This window comes from Marmota marmota, unplaced genomic scaffold (genome assembly GCF_001458135.2).
Source record: "Marmota marmota marmota unplaced genomic scaffold, marMar, whole genome shotgun sequence".
Classification (NCBI taxonomy): Eukaryota; Metazoa; Chordata; class Mammalia; order Rodentia; family Sciuridae; genus Marmota; species Marmota marmota.
Window position 1 is genome coordinate 28,979,146 of NW_026000221.1, and position 13,910 is coordinate 28,993,055.

Sequence of the window (13,910 nt, forward strand, 5' to 3'; positions counted from 1 at the left end):
AATGCCTTAGGACATCAATTCTTTTCAAAGTGTGGGACTGAATTTAGCCTGAATTTGAGTACTGAGTATTGAGTAGGTGGGGGTGGGGACAGCTATTTCTAATAAAACTAGACTAGACCTTATAATACAAAGGATTATAATTCAGGCACAGCAGCTGTACTGTAAAATATTCAACAAACTCAGAACTAATCTGCACTTTAAATTGTCATTTTCTATATAAGAACATAAGCCTAGAGAACTAAAGCACCAGTCAAGAAGATGGTGCCAACTAACTGGGTGACAGGATCGCACTGCCAGGTGCAATGGTACACACCTGGAATCCCAGTGACTCAGGAGGCTGAGGCAGGAGGATCCCAAGTTAAAGACCAGCCTTAGCAACTTAGTGAGGCCCTTAACCAACTCAGTAAGACCCTGTCTCAAAATTAAAAAAAAGGGCTGGGGAGGTGGCTTAGTGGTAAAGTGCCCCTGGGTTCAATTCCCAATATCAAATAAATAAATAAAATTTAAAAAATCCACTGTACCTTGTGTAATACAACAAGAGAGCAAGGAAATGCTGAATTTTCACAGAATACATGCTTGATTCCTCATTAAAGTAAAGAACAAATAAAATACCATCCTATACATGCCATTTGGGGAATGAGGCCCAGATACAATTAAACCTTCCCAGTCTCATGCACAGGTTTTCAAGCACTCTGTTCTAGATCCATGTTCTCCCTGTCAGAAGATATCAGCACCAAGACGAGACAGGCCTTATCCAAGACTGTTACACTCAAGCAGGATAAACTTTTTCAGGGAAGGTAAAAACAACAGAAACAAAAATTTCAACGTGCTGGCATAATATGGAAGCCCCCACTCCCAAATCCTTTCTACTGGAATTATGTAGTTTCTTCTTTATGTACCCTTCTGTTGGACTAAATAATGGTTTAAAAATGGTTAATATGCATATTAAAATGATTGTTTCTCTAAGAAGCAAAGAAGTTATAAAAGCCAGATGTCATTTTTCTGGTTATTAAAATAAAACAGCTAGTAAAGAAGTTTAAGAAATAACAAAGGTCAACATTAAAGAGAAGAAATATTTTCAGTGTTGCTTATGATTTAATTTCTCAGGAAAGTAATTTGGCAATATATTGAACATTTCAAATGTTCAAAATCTCAGCCTCTATTTTATTTTGTAGCAATCTAGTCTTAAGAACATATAAAAAAGTACAGATAACAGTTTATGTATAAAGTTACAGTAGCATTCTACATAGTAGCAAGAATCAGACTCACTATAAATAATGAATGTTGGAAGCATGGTTAGGTGATCATGGAACACGCACATCCATCTGATAAAATACTACACAGCCACTAACACTGGTTTCCAAGTGTTTTTAAGTAATGTAAAAATATTTTTTTGAAACGTTAACCTAGAGAAAGGAGATGGCATACAATTTCACACTGCCTGATTTTTATACAATATACCAAGTGATATGGTCCAAAATGTTAACAAAAGTTACTCCATGTGTTATGAGGTTAACATGAAACAGTAGTTTTCAAACCTGGCTCTGGCTTCCTAATTGGCCTTGCGCAAAGTCACTTTACCTCTTTGCATCTGTTTTCTAATTGGCAAAATCAGAATAATTACAGTATCCTCAGAGAGTTTTGGGGAGAAGATAATAATGAGAGGTACTGAGTTACACTATTAGCTCCCTTTTAGAATAATAATTATTATAGATTTCTAAGACTCCTTCCTTCCTTCCCTCCCTCCCTCCCTTCCTCCCTTCCTTCCTTCCTAGAATTAAACCCAGGGGCACTTAACATTCCCAGCCCTTTTTTACATTTTATTTAATAGAGGCAGGGTCTCAGTTGCTTAGGCCCTTGCTAATTTGCTGAGGCTGGCTTTGAACTCACAATCCTACTGCTTCAGCTTCCTGAGCTTCTGGGATTACAGGTGTGCACCACTTCGCCTGGCAAGACCCACATATTCTTACTCTATAAACCTTTCATTTAAAGAAAACAAAGTGCTCTCTACAACCAATTTCAACACAGGAATAGATAGGGTTCTGACCACAATCAAACAACTATTGGGAATATATAAATTCAAAATATGCTTTTAAAAAACTCAAGACTTAGCCCTATGCTATCCTATGTATTACTATTATATTTACTATAAATGCTACCTATTAAAATTCACTTTACAAATAACTTAGAAGCATATTCTTAATAATAATAAAGTGCTCTTTAATAAAATGCTATTAAATAGAGGTTGAAAAGAAAGGTCATGGAAGAGTAAAATGAGTACAACAAGCTAGCTCAACCCCACCCTACTTAAACTACTTTTTTTGTGGTGCTGGGGATTGAACCCAGGGCCTTGTGCATTTGAGGCAAGCACTCTACCAACTGAGCTACATCCGCAGCCCTCAACTACTTTTATTTTAAATAAAATTGGTGAGAAAGTGGGAAGGAGCTAAAGTATTTTTAGCTAATTTACTCTCCTCAAGGATATCTTCATGCTCTTCTTTCACAGATATTACCAGTCTTTTTGAGTTTAATTCAGCACACAGCCAAGATGGTCAGAGCAAAAAGGAGGAGTTTGAGGCAGCAGATAAGCAAATGGTAGCTGGGGCTGCATGAACTGTGGTGACGTCTGCAGAGACCTGTGGGTGTGTTCCCAGTCCAGCTGAGCCATACTCTGGAGCTGATGTCACCACAGCTATTGTGAAGGGAAATTCTATAGCTACAAACTCCTCAGAAGGAAGGATTAGGTTTTTCCTAAGCAGCTGTCACTGGGGAAACTCAAATGTTCTTCTCCACCCAGGTTTTTTCCTTTGCCACAAGAACATGTTTTCTATGAAAGCAGGATTAAACCCAGGGGTACTTAACATTCCAGCCCTTTTTTACACTTTATTTAATAGAGAAAGGGTCTCGCTGAGTTGCTTAGGGCCTTGCTAATTTGCTTCAGAACCACTGTGGGAAGGAGGGAAAAAAGGAGATAATCCAAGAGGAGTAAAGAGAAAGAATATTGGGATGTAAAACCTCAGGAAACTCCAGTAGCTTTTTTTTTTTTTTTTTAACTCCTTGTCTTTTTATATAAATCCTGCAGCAAAATGGTGTCTCTTGCAGATGATCCAACCAGTGGAAAGTAATAGGGAGGCCTAATACCAACAATTCCCCAGAATGCGAAGAAAACTCAATCTAACTACAGATATCCCTGGGATATCAATAATCTTTATTCAAGACAGGGAATCTTAGTTATCACTTCTTATTCCTTCTATTCTGCTTACCCTTTCAAGCCCAGTTCCATGAGTTCAAAAGATAAATTCTGTGGTACAGAAGTATAACAGGAATTCCTTCTTCCACATTTGTGTGTTCACTTTTACAAAAAAGCAGGTTTTTAATGTTTGTGAACTAGGGGTGGAGGATAGAAGGAAGGGGTGTACAGAATTTGTTAAGTCAGCAATAAAACAAGGTCCAGAGGGGACTCCTTCTCCACAGAAATGATTATTACTGTTTCTGTCATACTAATATAATGTCCCTAGGAAGACAGTTCCTTGAGAATGCCTAGGTTATATTCTGGAGCTTAGGAAATTCAGGAAGCACAGGATAGAACCATGAGACATAAAAATTTAAAAGATGCGAAGAAACTCAAAGATCTGGTCCAATCCTCTATTTTATAACAAAGGAAAAAGACCCAGGGAGATTAAATAAATTGCCTGTAGTAGATAGCAACCATAGATATTATTGAGACTCCTGATTCTCAGCTACAGACACTTTTTATCCCTATAGTCCAGTCCAGAAAGGCCACCTATGGCTCAGGAGTTCCTTGACAAGACAAAGGAAACTGGTGGTAAATTTGGAGATTAGATTATTTGAACCAGGTTCAGTGGGGCATTCCCATAGTCCCAGCTACTGGGGAGGCCAAGGGCGGAGCGTTATTTGAGCCCACTGAGTTCAAGTCATCTGGGCAACATAGAACTCTGTTGAGAGAGAAAGAGGGAGGAAGGGAAGGAGGGAGGGAGAACAAAAGAGAAAGAGAGAGGTAGGTAGGTATTTTTTCCTTACTCTAAATAATTCATATAAATAACATAACTGGTATGAACTGGTATGAACAGACAGACTCCCTTCTAGGACTGTTGTCAGGGAAAACTATAAAAGACTTTCAAAATGAACAAAAATAGACTACTGGGTGTTGAGTCTAGTGTACCCTTCTGGGTTGTCTGGGTCTGTTGTCTGTAAGTTGTATAAAACTATTTAGCAATGCAAATGTTTCTTGCTCATAGACATGAAATGAATTTTGTCTTCTAGAGGTGCAACTGATTCCTCCCTTCCCAATAAGCAGGTTTTGAATCTCTTAAATTAATCTCAGCATTCCTGATTGCCTACAAATGTGTCTGGTGTTTTTGGATTCTCCACTGAAGTGGATGTAACATCTTATTGGTTCTTTTACTAACTAATGAATCATTAAAATCTTTGACATTTTTTTTATTTGTATGCTAGCAATGATTTTATCATTTAAAAATTTATCCTTTCATATTGTACAAAAAAAAAAAGAAAGAAAGAAAAAGAAAAAACACTTGTTTTTAAAGAGTGGCAGAGTTTAGGAGTAGCCAACTCTGAACCACTAAGAACAGTTGATACATTTAGATTTAAAAAACTTTAGGGCCACTGACAGATATAACAAGCTGCTTTAAATAAAAAACAAAATTTCCCATTTTTAGTATTCCTGCTTTGGGGAAGATCCTCCAAAATGCCCAGCAGAGGTAGAATTGATTCTCCACTCTACCTCCAAGAGGCATCAGCCAGCCCGAGTTTGAAACTTAGCTTCTTTCACTTACAACAGTAATTTTGGGAAAGTTCCTTAACCTTCCCCCTGCCTTTTTTTTTTTTTGGTACCACATACCTTTATTTTATTTATTTATCAGGATTGAACCCAGAGGTTCAATCCTGATAACCCACTGCGCCACATCCCCAGATCTGTTTTTATTTTTATTTTGAGACAGGGTCTCACAAAGTTGCTTAGAGCCTCAATAAGTCACTGAGGCTGCTTTTAAACCTCCTGCATCTGCCTCCTGAGCTACTGGGATTACAGATGTGTGCCACCATGCCCAGCTAAGACAACTTTATTATGGTATAATTATTTTTTTAAATTTTTTTTACTTGTAGTTGGACACAATACCTTTATTTTATTTATTTTTATGTGGTGCTAAGGCTCAAACCCAGCGCCTTACATGTGCTAGGTAAGCACTCCACCGCTGAGCCACAACCCCAGCCCATTATGGTATAATTATATAGCAAAATATCTTAAAATGATATTCTGGTTAAAATCTATTTGCAAATGTACAATTCAGGAGCATTAAACATAATCACAATAGTGTTATGCCCATCACCACTATCTATACCCAAACTTTTTCATCATCTCTAGCATAAGCTCTGTACCTACTGAATAATTGTTCACATTCCCCTCCCCACAACCCTGGTAACCCACCATTATACTCTGTTTCTGTGAACCTGACTACTTTGGATACCTCATATTAAGTGGAATCATACAATATTTGTCCTGTGTCTGCTTTATTTTATGTAGTACGTTTTCTAGGTCCATCAATGTTGTGGAATACATCAAAATTACATGCCTATGCTATGTGGTGATGCACACCTGTAATCCCAGATACTCAGGAGTCTTGAGACAGAAGGATCACAAGTTCAAGGCTGACCTGAGCAACTGAGTAAGACCCCATCTCAAATAAACAAAAAAAGGGCTGGAGATGTAGCTCAGTGGTAGAGTGCCTCTGAGTTCAATCCACACTCCAAAAGGAAAAAAAAAACCTATTTTTGAATAATATCCCATTGTATTTATATATAATATTTTGTTTCTCCATTCATCTGATCATGAACACTTGGGATGTTCACGCCTTTGGCTTCTGTGAATAATGATGCTATGAACATAAGTATGCAAATATCAGAGTCCTCACTTTCAATTCTTTTGAATATATACAGTGACTAGGAATGAAACTGCTGGGTTATTATGCTATGTTCAAATACTGAGGACCTACCAAAGTGTTCTTCATGGTGCATGCACCATTTGACATTGCCATCAGCAATGCAGGAGAGTTCCAATGCTTCCACATGCTTGCCAATACTTATTATCATCCTATTAAAAATAACTAATGTAGCTGGGGACAGTGGCACAAACCTATAATACCAGCAGCTCTGGAGGCTGAGGCAGGAAGATTGCAAGTTCAAAGCCAGCTTCAGCAACTTAGTGAGACCCTGTCTCTAAATAAAATATAAAAAAGGACTGTGGTGTGGCTCAGTAGTTAAGTGCCCCTGGGTTCAATCCCCAGTACCAAAAATAATTAAAAGTTAAATTAGTATTATAGCCATCCTACTAGGCATAAGTAATATCTCCTTATGGTTTTGATATGTATTTCCCTAATTACTAATGATAGTAAGCATCCTTTCATGCTTACTAGCCATTCTAATATCTTCTTTAGAGAAATATCTATTCAAATATTTTGCCCATTTTTTAATTGGGTTCTTTTTGTGTAATTAAACTGTAGGAGTTCTTCATATACATTCTGTATATCAATCTTTAATCATATATATATGATTGCAAATATTTTCTCCCATTGGATAGGTTGTTTTTTCACTTTCTCAATAGTGTCCTTTGATGTACAAAATTTTAAATTTTGATGAAGTCCAGTGTATCTATTTTTTCTTTTGTTGCCTCTGCTTCTGTTGTCACTTCTTTTGTCATATTCATGAATTCACTGTCAAGCACAATGTTATGAAGATCTTCCCTAAGTCTTTTAAGAGTTGTATTGGTTTTAGCTCTTAAGTTTATATCTTTGATCCATTTCTAGTTCATTTTTATCATGCAAGAATGCAAGTCCAATTTCATTCTTTTGCATATGGAGATCCAGTTTTCTCAGCATAAATTATTGAAAAGATTGTTCTTTTCCAAGTGAAGGGTTTGGTACTCTTGTTAACAATCATTTAACCACATAGGTAAGCTTTTATTTCATTTCTCTCCACTCTATTCCTCTGGTCTATATTTTTGTCCTTGTACTGATACCATACCACTTTAATTACAATAGCTCTGTAATAAATTTTAAAGTCAGGATGAATTCAGCAAAACAGTTTGGCAGGTTTTCAAAGTGCTGAACCAGAGCTACAATATAATCCAACAATTCCATTCCTAGGTGCTGTGTATATCCCAAAGAACTGAAAGCAATATCTCTTGATATCTGTGTGTCAAACAGATATATAAACAGATATTTGTTTGATATTCATAGCAGCATCATTCACATAAGCCAAAAGGTAGAAACAACCCCTTTTTTTCTTTTCAAGACTATTTTGTCTCTTGAATCTGAAGATGTACTCTTTCATTTCTTTGAAAAAGGCTCTTGGAATTTGGAAGGAACTACAGTAAATCTGTAGGTCACTTTGCATAGTATGGACATGTTAACAATGTTAAGTTTACTTAACCAAGAACATAGTTATCTTCCCATTTATTTAATGTCTAATTTATTTTGGCAATGCTTTATAGTTTTCAGCATATACATCTTTCACCTTCTTGGTTAGATTTATTCCTAAGTATTTAAATATTCTAGATAGTATTGCAAATAGAATTGTTTTCCTAATTTGCTTTACAGACATCCATTTCTTAAGCTCTTATTTCCTCATCTGAAATAAGTAAAGTAGTACCTACACTTCAAAATGTTATTATAGGGATAATGGAATGGGGTATGAGGATAATGAAAGCATAGTGTAGCTACTGACTTTAGGCTTAAAGCCAGGCCTCTTAGGTTAGAATCTTGACCATAAACCTTTAGAAACTGTGAACCTTGGGCAAGTTATTGAATCATCTGTGTTTTAGTTTTCTCATCTGCAAACTGGACCTAAAAAGCATTACCTACCTTATAGGTTATTGGAGGATTACATTAGTAAATATATGTAAAATGCTTACAACATAGTATGGCACACAGCAGAAACTTTACAGATAACAATTATTCTTCCTGCCTAGATCATCACAACAATTCTTCATTTGATGTGGCCTTTTGATGCAGTGAAGAGATGTGGTAAACATGAGATGTATGAGGCTTCTATTGGTGTAACACAGGATATTGCTATACAGTAAACCTTCTTCTTCTTCTTTTTTTTTGGGGGGGGGGAAGCAGAAGTATTATACTCTAAAGTAATTATAAAAGATATAGTGAAGTGTGGTGGTGCATGCTATAATCCCAGATACTGGTGAAGTTGAGGCAGGAGGATCACAAGTTTGGGGCCAGCATGGGCAATTTATTAAGACCCTATCTCAAAATGAAAAGGGCCAGGAATGTAATGCCGCAGTCTGGCTGGGCACAAATCATGAGCCACTCAAGCAGGAACAAACTTTATTTCTGAACTCCACCAGCACACTCCACACACGCTCCGCAGGAACTCCCCTGAACGCCATGCACGCGGCTCCTCCAGGAACCACCAACCAAGGCGAACTCTTCAGGAATCCCCACGAGAGCTCAACCGAACTCAACTGGGAACTCCAAAGTAGCAGGCCAAGGCGGACAGCAGGGGTCTAATATTACAATTGAATACACAGCTTAACATAACCATTATCATCTCAATGGCTTGCTAGTGTCACCTCTCAACCACTCCGTTCTGGCAAAAATGCCATGCGTCATTTTGACTTGGCTATGGCCCTCAGCAATGTAGCTCATTGGTAAACTGCTGGATTCAATATTGTAAAAAATAAAATTAAAAAATATTGGGGCTGGGGATATAGCTCAGTTGGTAGAGTGCTTGCCTTGTATGCACAAGGCCCTGGGTTCAATCCTCAATGCCACACACACACACACACACACCCAAAAAAGAAATGACAAAAGGTATAGATATATACATATAGTAAATACATAAACCAGTAACATAGTTATTTATTATCATCAAGTATTATGTGATGTACATAATTGTATATGCTATATTTTTATAGTACTGGGATATGGGTTTGTTTATATCAGCATCATCACCAACACGTGACTAATGTGCTGTCCTATATTATGACAGCTACATCACTAGATGATGTGAAATGTTTAGCTCCACTGTAATCTGGGTGTGGTAGGCTGGGGATTACCACTCAGTGGTAGAGCACATGCCTAGCTTGCATGAGGTCCTTTGTTCAATCCCTAGTACTGGGGAGGGGCGGGATGTGTGTGTGTGTGTGTGTGTGTGTGTGTGTGTACTACAATGTAGCACCAATACCTTTCTAAGTCTAGTCCCCACTATTTTGAAATTCCTTTTAGCCTAGAGGAGAAACCACCAGTTCATCTAACATTTAGAGAGTACAACCTAGTATAAGAAATGGGGCCTCAGTTTCCTTATTTATAAAATAAAATTCAGACTACATGAACTCTACTGTGTCCACACCATTCATCAAGGTACCTCATTCAAAACAGATAATCAATCATGGTTACTGAATTAAACTGAATTTGGGGTATGCAATCCTTAAATTTTAATAACATTTGTGAATAAATGATAAATCACTAAAATACTTATTAAAAAATCACTGTTTTTAGCACTGATTATGTCAAGTAAACACAAATTTTAAAAAATTTTTATTAGTTATTGATGGACCTTTATTTATTTATTTGTTTATATGTGGTGCTGAGAATCGAACGCATGCTAGGTAAGTGCTCTACCACTGAGCCATAACCCCAGCCCAACCCAAATGTTTTTAATCACTGAAAATTAATTATTTCACAATATTATAAAAAATTTTATTTATATTTATTTATTGGTTAAAATTTTTTCTTGAAAGTTGAATCCTTTCACACTGGGTTTCTGAATTGTGAAGGAAAAGCAACCTCAAACTGGGATTGGTGAACTGTCCTTATATCAGGATGTAGGAGGTGTATTACTGAGTTCCTGTCTCAAAATAAAATAAAATAAAAATAGGGCTGGGAATGTAGCTCAGAGGTGGAGTGCCCTGGGTTAAATCTCTAGTACCACTTCAAAAAAAAAAAAAAGGCATCTGAGAGCCTTCTCATGGGACAGCAGAAAGGAAAGCAAAGTATCTTAAAAAAAAAAATTAAAAAATAAAAAAACCTGATTCCAACTATATAATTTGTACTGTCAGTTTCAGGTTAATCTCTTCCAGAAAACCCTCTTCCCAGCCAGAGGAAGTACGCTAAATGCAACTGAGATTCAAGTTACTGACCAGGATTGCCAAGGCATTTGAGCCTGCATATTTTTTTTAAAAAAATCTTTTTTCAAGGAAGAAAGTAGCTTTGGGGGCTGGGATGAAGCTCAAAGACAGGGCATGCTTAGCACCAAAAAGAGAAAGAAAGGAAACTATAAAGGAAAAACCTGTGAATCCAATGTCCAGAAGAACATTTTTGCTATCAATTATTCTTTATTTTCTTTCTGTCAATATTTTCTTCATTGTTTTGGGGATGGTAATACAATCTTAATATTACCAAATATACTCTCTTTCAAATTTACCTACTAAACATTTCTACATTATAACCATTGAAATGTAGATGGAAATTACGATTGCAAATCATTTTTCAATTTTTAGTGGCAGTTATCTCTTTATAAAAATAACAAAAAAGAATCTGAAAAGTTTTCCATTCACATTAGAGATATAAATAAGTGAACTTTCGTCTCAGTTTACTAAAAGCAATTTTAAAAAGCTACAATTAACTATAATAAAATTTCAATGATCAATTCAGTGCCTCCAATGACTTTAAAAACCAGTATTTATTCCACATTTTAAAATTATTTATTTGTATTCTTACCTCCCCCAACAGACTACACTTTTGTTACTCATTAGTCAATTTCCCAATTTAGAACTTGGCATACAGTAAATGCTAGCTGACTCTGACTGAGTGAATCAATACATGCAAGGGCCCAAGATATACGATTCTCTTTTCAGTACCAGACAAGTGAGCCTGCATCGTTTCTCAGCAAGTTATAGGCATTAATAAATTTCATTTCCTGTATTAGAGATTCAGAAAATATTCTTGGAGAATTATTTGGATTAGTAGTTAAAATCACAGAGACAATTTGTGATATTAAAAAAAAAACCCTCCAAGAGTATTCTAAATATTTCTGTAACACAGAAGGACTGGTTTTACAGTGAATTCCACTGTTACGTATAATTATAATGCACCAATGAAAAAAAATTAAAAGAAAGGCTGTATAAAAATGACACCCTGGCTGGGGTTGTGGCTCAGTGGTAAAGCAATTGCCTAGCACATGTTCGATCCCTGGTACCACATAAAAAAATAAACAAATAAAATAAAGGTATTGTGTCCATCTACAACTAAAAACTACATTAAAAAAATGATACCCAAAGGCCACTGCATCTTCCTATATGATTCCTATATGATTATTTTATAATATTTTATTTTGTTGTCCCAAAATACAATGTAAATAGTAAGTGTCTGGGACTGGTTCCTGTTATATGTAAGAAGGGCTTTTCTTTCATTCTAGTTTCCTTCCCACCTGCATATAGGCAAACAATCTCTTGAACCAGGTCAATATTGATGCAGGAACAATCAGTAAATCAGTGTAAATGTCAGACTTAGAAAAAGACTATTGTATATCTTCATAATACAGGCAGATCTGATAACAAATCAACACAACCTGATTAGAATACTACCTGACTGTAAATATTTATACACAATATACTGCCCAATGTCCCCACCAAATACAAAGAATTTAGCACAAAAAGTCCTAATCCTAGATCTAATGTTTTTATAATCTTTGTTTGCAAAGTCCAATTAACTCTTAGCAGAAGGCTACAAAGCCCCCAAACCTCACCCTACCAGCAAATCAAATGCCTAGAGAACTGAAACTGGCTCTGAAATCCATATTACTCAATAGTAACCTTAATGCTTTGACAATTATAAATTTTTATTTGTTCTGAGCCACTAATACAATCAAATGAAAGATAAGCATGAACAGGATGCAGGAAAACGTTAAATAGTGAAAATTCCCAACTCAATTAATTCTAACTTGTAAACCATGACTGTGCTGGTTGGTTCCTTAATAAGAAATCGGCTGAAGTTTGACGGATATTCAACAGCATAAATTTCAGTGTTGGCTTTAAAAATTCTTCATTTAATAAAGTGTCTTAGATGGTGATAATTGCAGAACTGCTACTGTCATTTAAATTAGAAAATTGAATAGGAATAAGCAGAAAATTTCAAAGCTATACAACCTGAAGATTAGGAAAACAGGGGCCCATTTTAATTTAGCACCCAGAATAATGATAAAACTTTGATAATGCTCAAAGACGTTTTACCATCAAAGCTGGGCATTTCTGTGGAAATTAAAATCTCACTTTTGAATATTTTAACAATCCAAAATAAATAGCCAATGAATCTGATCTGTGGTTTTTGGACTCAAGAGGCACACACATGATTACTCTCTTTTTATTTTCCAAATCAAATCAGAAAGAAAGACATGGGATTTAGGTTAAAATGTTGGCGGACTTATATGTAACTGGAACTAAGTAATAGGAAACTTCCCCATTATCTTCATTTCACTAAAGATACCTAACAATCTGAATGAGAACAGCAACAAAATCCACATTGAAAAATGACAAACAGAGATTGTTTCCATTTTTGCTAAAGGATCATTCATTTGTTTGTGGGTTTGATTAGGCTTTCTTCCCCTGAAGACCCCTGACAGTGCATAATAGAGATATTCTTACTGCTTCTGCACCACAGAAATTTTCATTCTCTATTAACAAACCAAACCAAAAGTTTTTCTTAGATCTCTAAACAAACTATTTCAATGCTGAGAAATGGGGTCTGAATTAATGAAATGCAATGTATAAAAACCTTCTGTAAAATAGGAATAAATAAATAAGATGGCTCCCAAAAGCCTGTCCCCATCACCTGGAATTCACAGCTTTGTGGAGTCAGTCCCCTCTCATGTAGTACCAGGGTTGGCCTGCATGACCCAAAGAACGTGGTAACGACAGTTATAAAAGATTGCAGATTCTGGACTCTGTCCCTGGCTTTCTGTATCTTCTCTTCTCACACATTATTCACTCTGGGAGAAACCCAGCTGCCCTGTCCTAAGCCTAGGAAGAGGACCATGTGGTGGAAAACAGAACTGTGGCCAAGAGTCAGCAAGGAACTGAAGGCAGCTAACAACCATGTAAGTGAGCCTTCAGCTGGTTGACAGCTTGAGTGTAGCTCATGAAAAGTCTTGAGCCAGAACTACTCAGGTAAGCTGCCCCTGGATTTCTGATCCACAGAAACTAAAGATAAATGTTTGTTAAATATTTTAATCTGCTAAATTTTGGGGGTAGTGTTATACAGAAATAGATAACCAATGTAACATTCAAAAGATAAAAAAGAGAAGATCCTGCAACAAGAAGAATGCTCCAAGAAGACAGAGCAATTTGGTAAAATGTTACACAAAGCACAGAGATTACTTCCTATTAATATAAAGAAATGCACTCCTGGCAGTGTGCGCTGGGATAGAGACGCAGGGTTACAGCGCTGCAGTTTCTGCCAGCCGCGCAAGCACCGTACTCAGGGCTGAATTCTGGGTTCCAGACGGGGGAAGGAAGCGGTCCTTCTCGGTTCTACACACCGGTCAGTCCACTGAGGAGGCCAGCAGCCACCATGTTGGTAAACTGACGTCACGTCCCCTGTTTTCGACTGACCGCAACTCATTCAGCCATAGATCAGGTAATTCCAGGCTACAATTCGCCTGTGGCTTGCAAACAGATTGCTAGGGTTCTGCGCCTGGGTGCTTCTAAGAACCTGAGCCTATCGGAGCGAACGCCGAGCGCGGGGCGGCCGAGTTCCGGCTCCCGGAACCGCCCCGCGGAGGCTGCTTCATGAACCATGCTCCTATCAGAGCATACAACAAGCACTAAGCAGCCGAACTCCGGCTCCCGGAACTGAGCCCGCGGGGAC

General features: G+C 37.0%; 1 protein-coding gene and 1 non-coding gene across 2 annotated transcripts in view; both read right to left on the reverse strand.

Moving 5' to 3' along the window:
* Lonp2 (lon peptidase 2, peroxisomal) overlaps positions 1-13,910 on the reverse strand; it is a 99,834-nt gene that overhangs the window by 16,667 nt on the left and 69,257 nt on the right. The gene's annotated exons all lie outside the window — the stretch shown is intronic.
* On the reverse strand, positions 2,322-2,395 carry Trnal-caa. The gene has a single exon. It is a non-coding gene; the product is annotated as a tRNA-Leu (tRNA).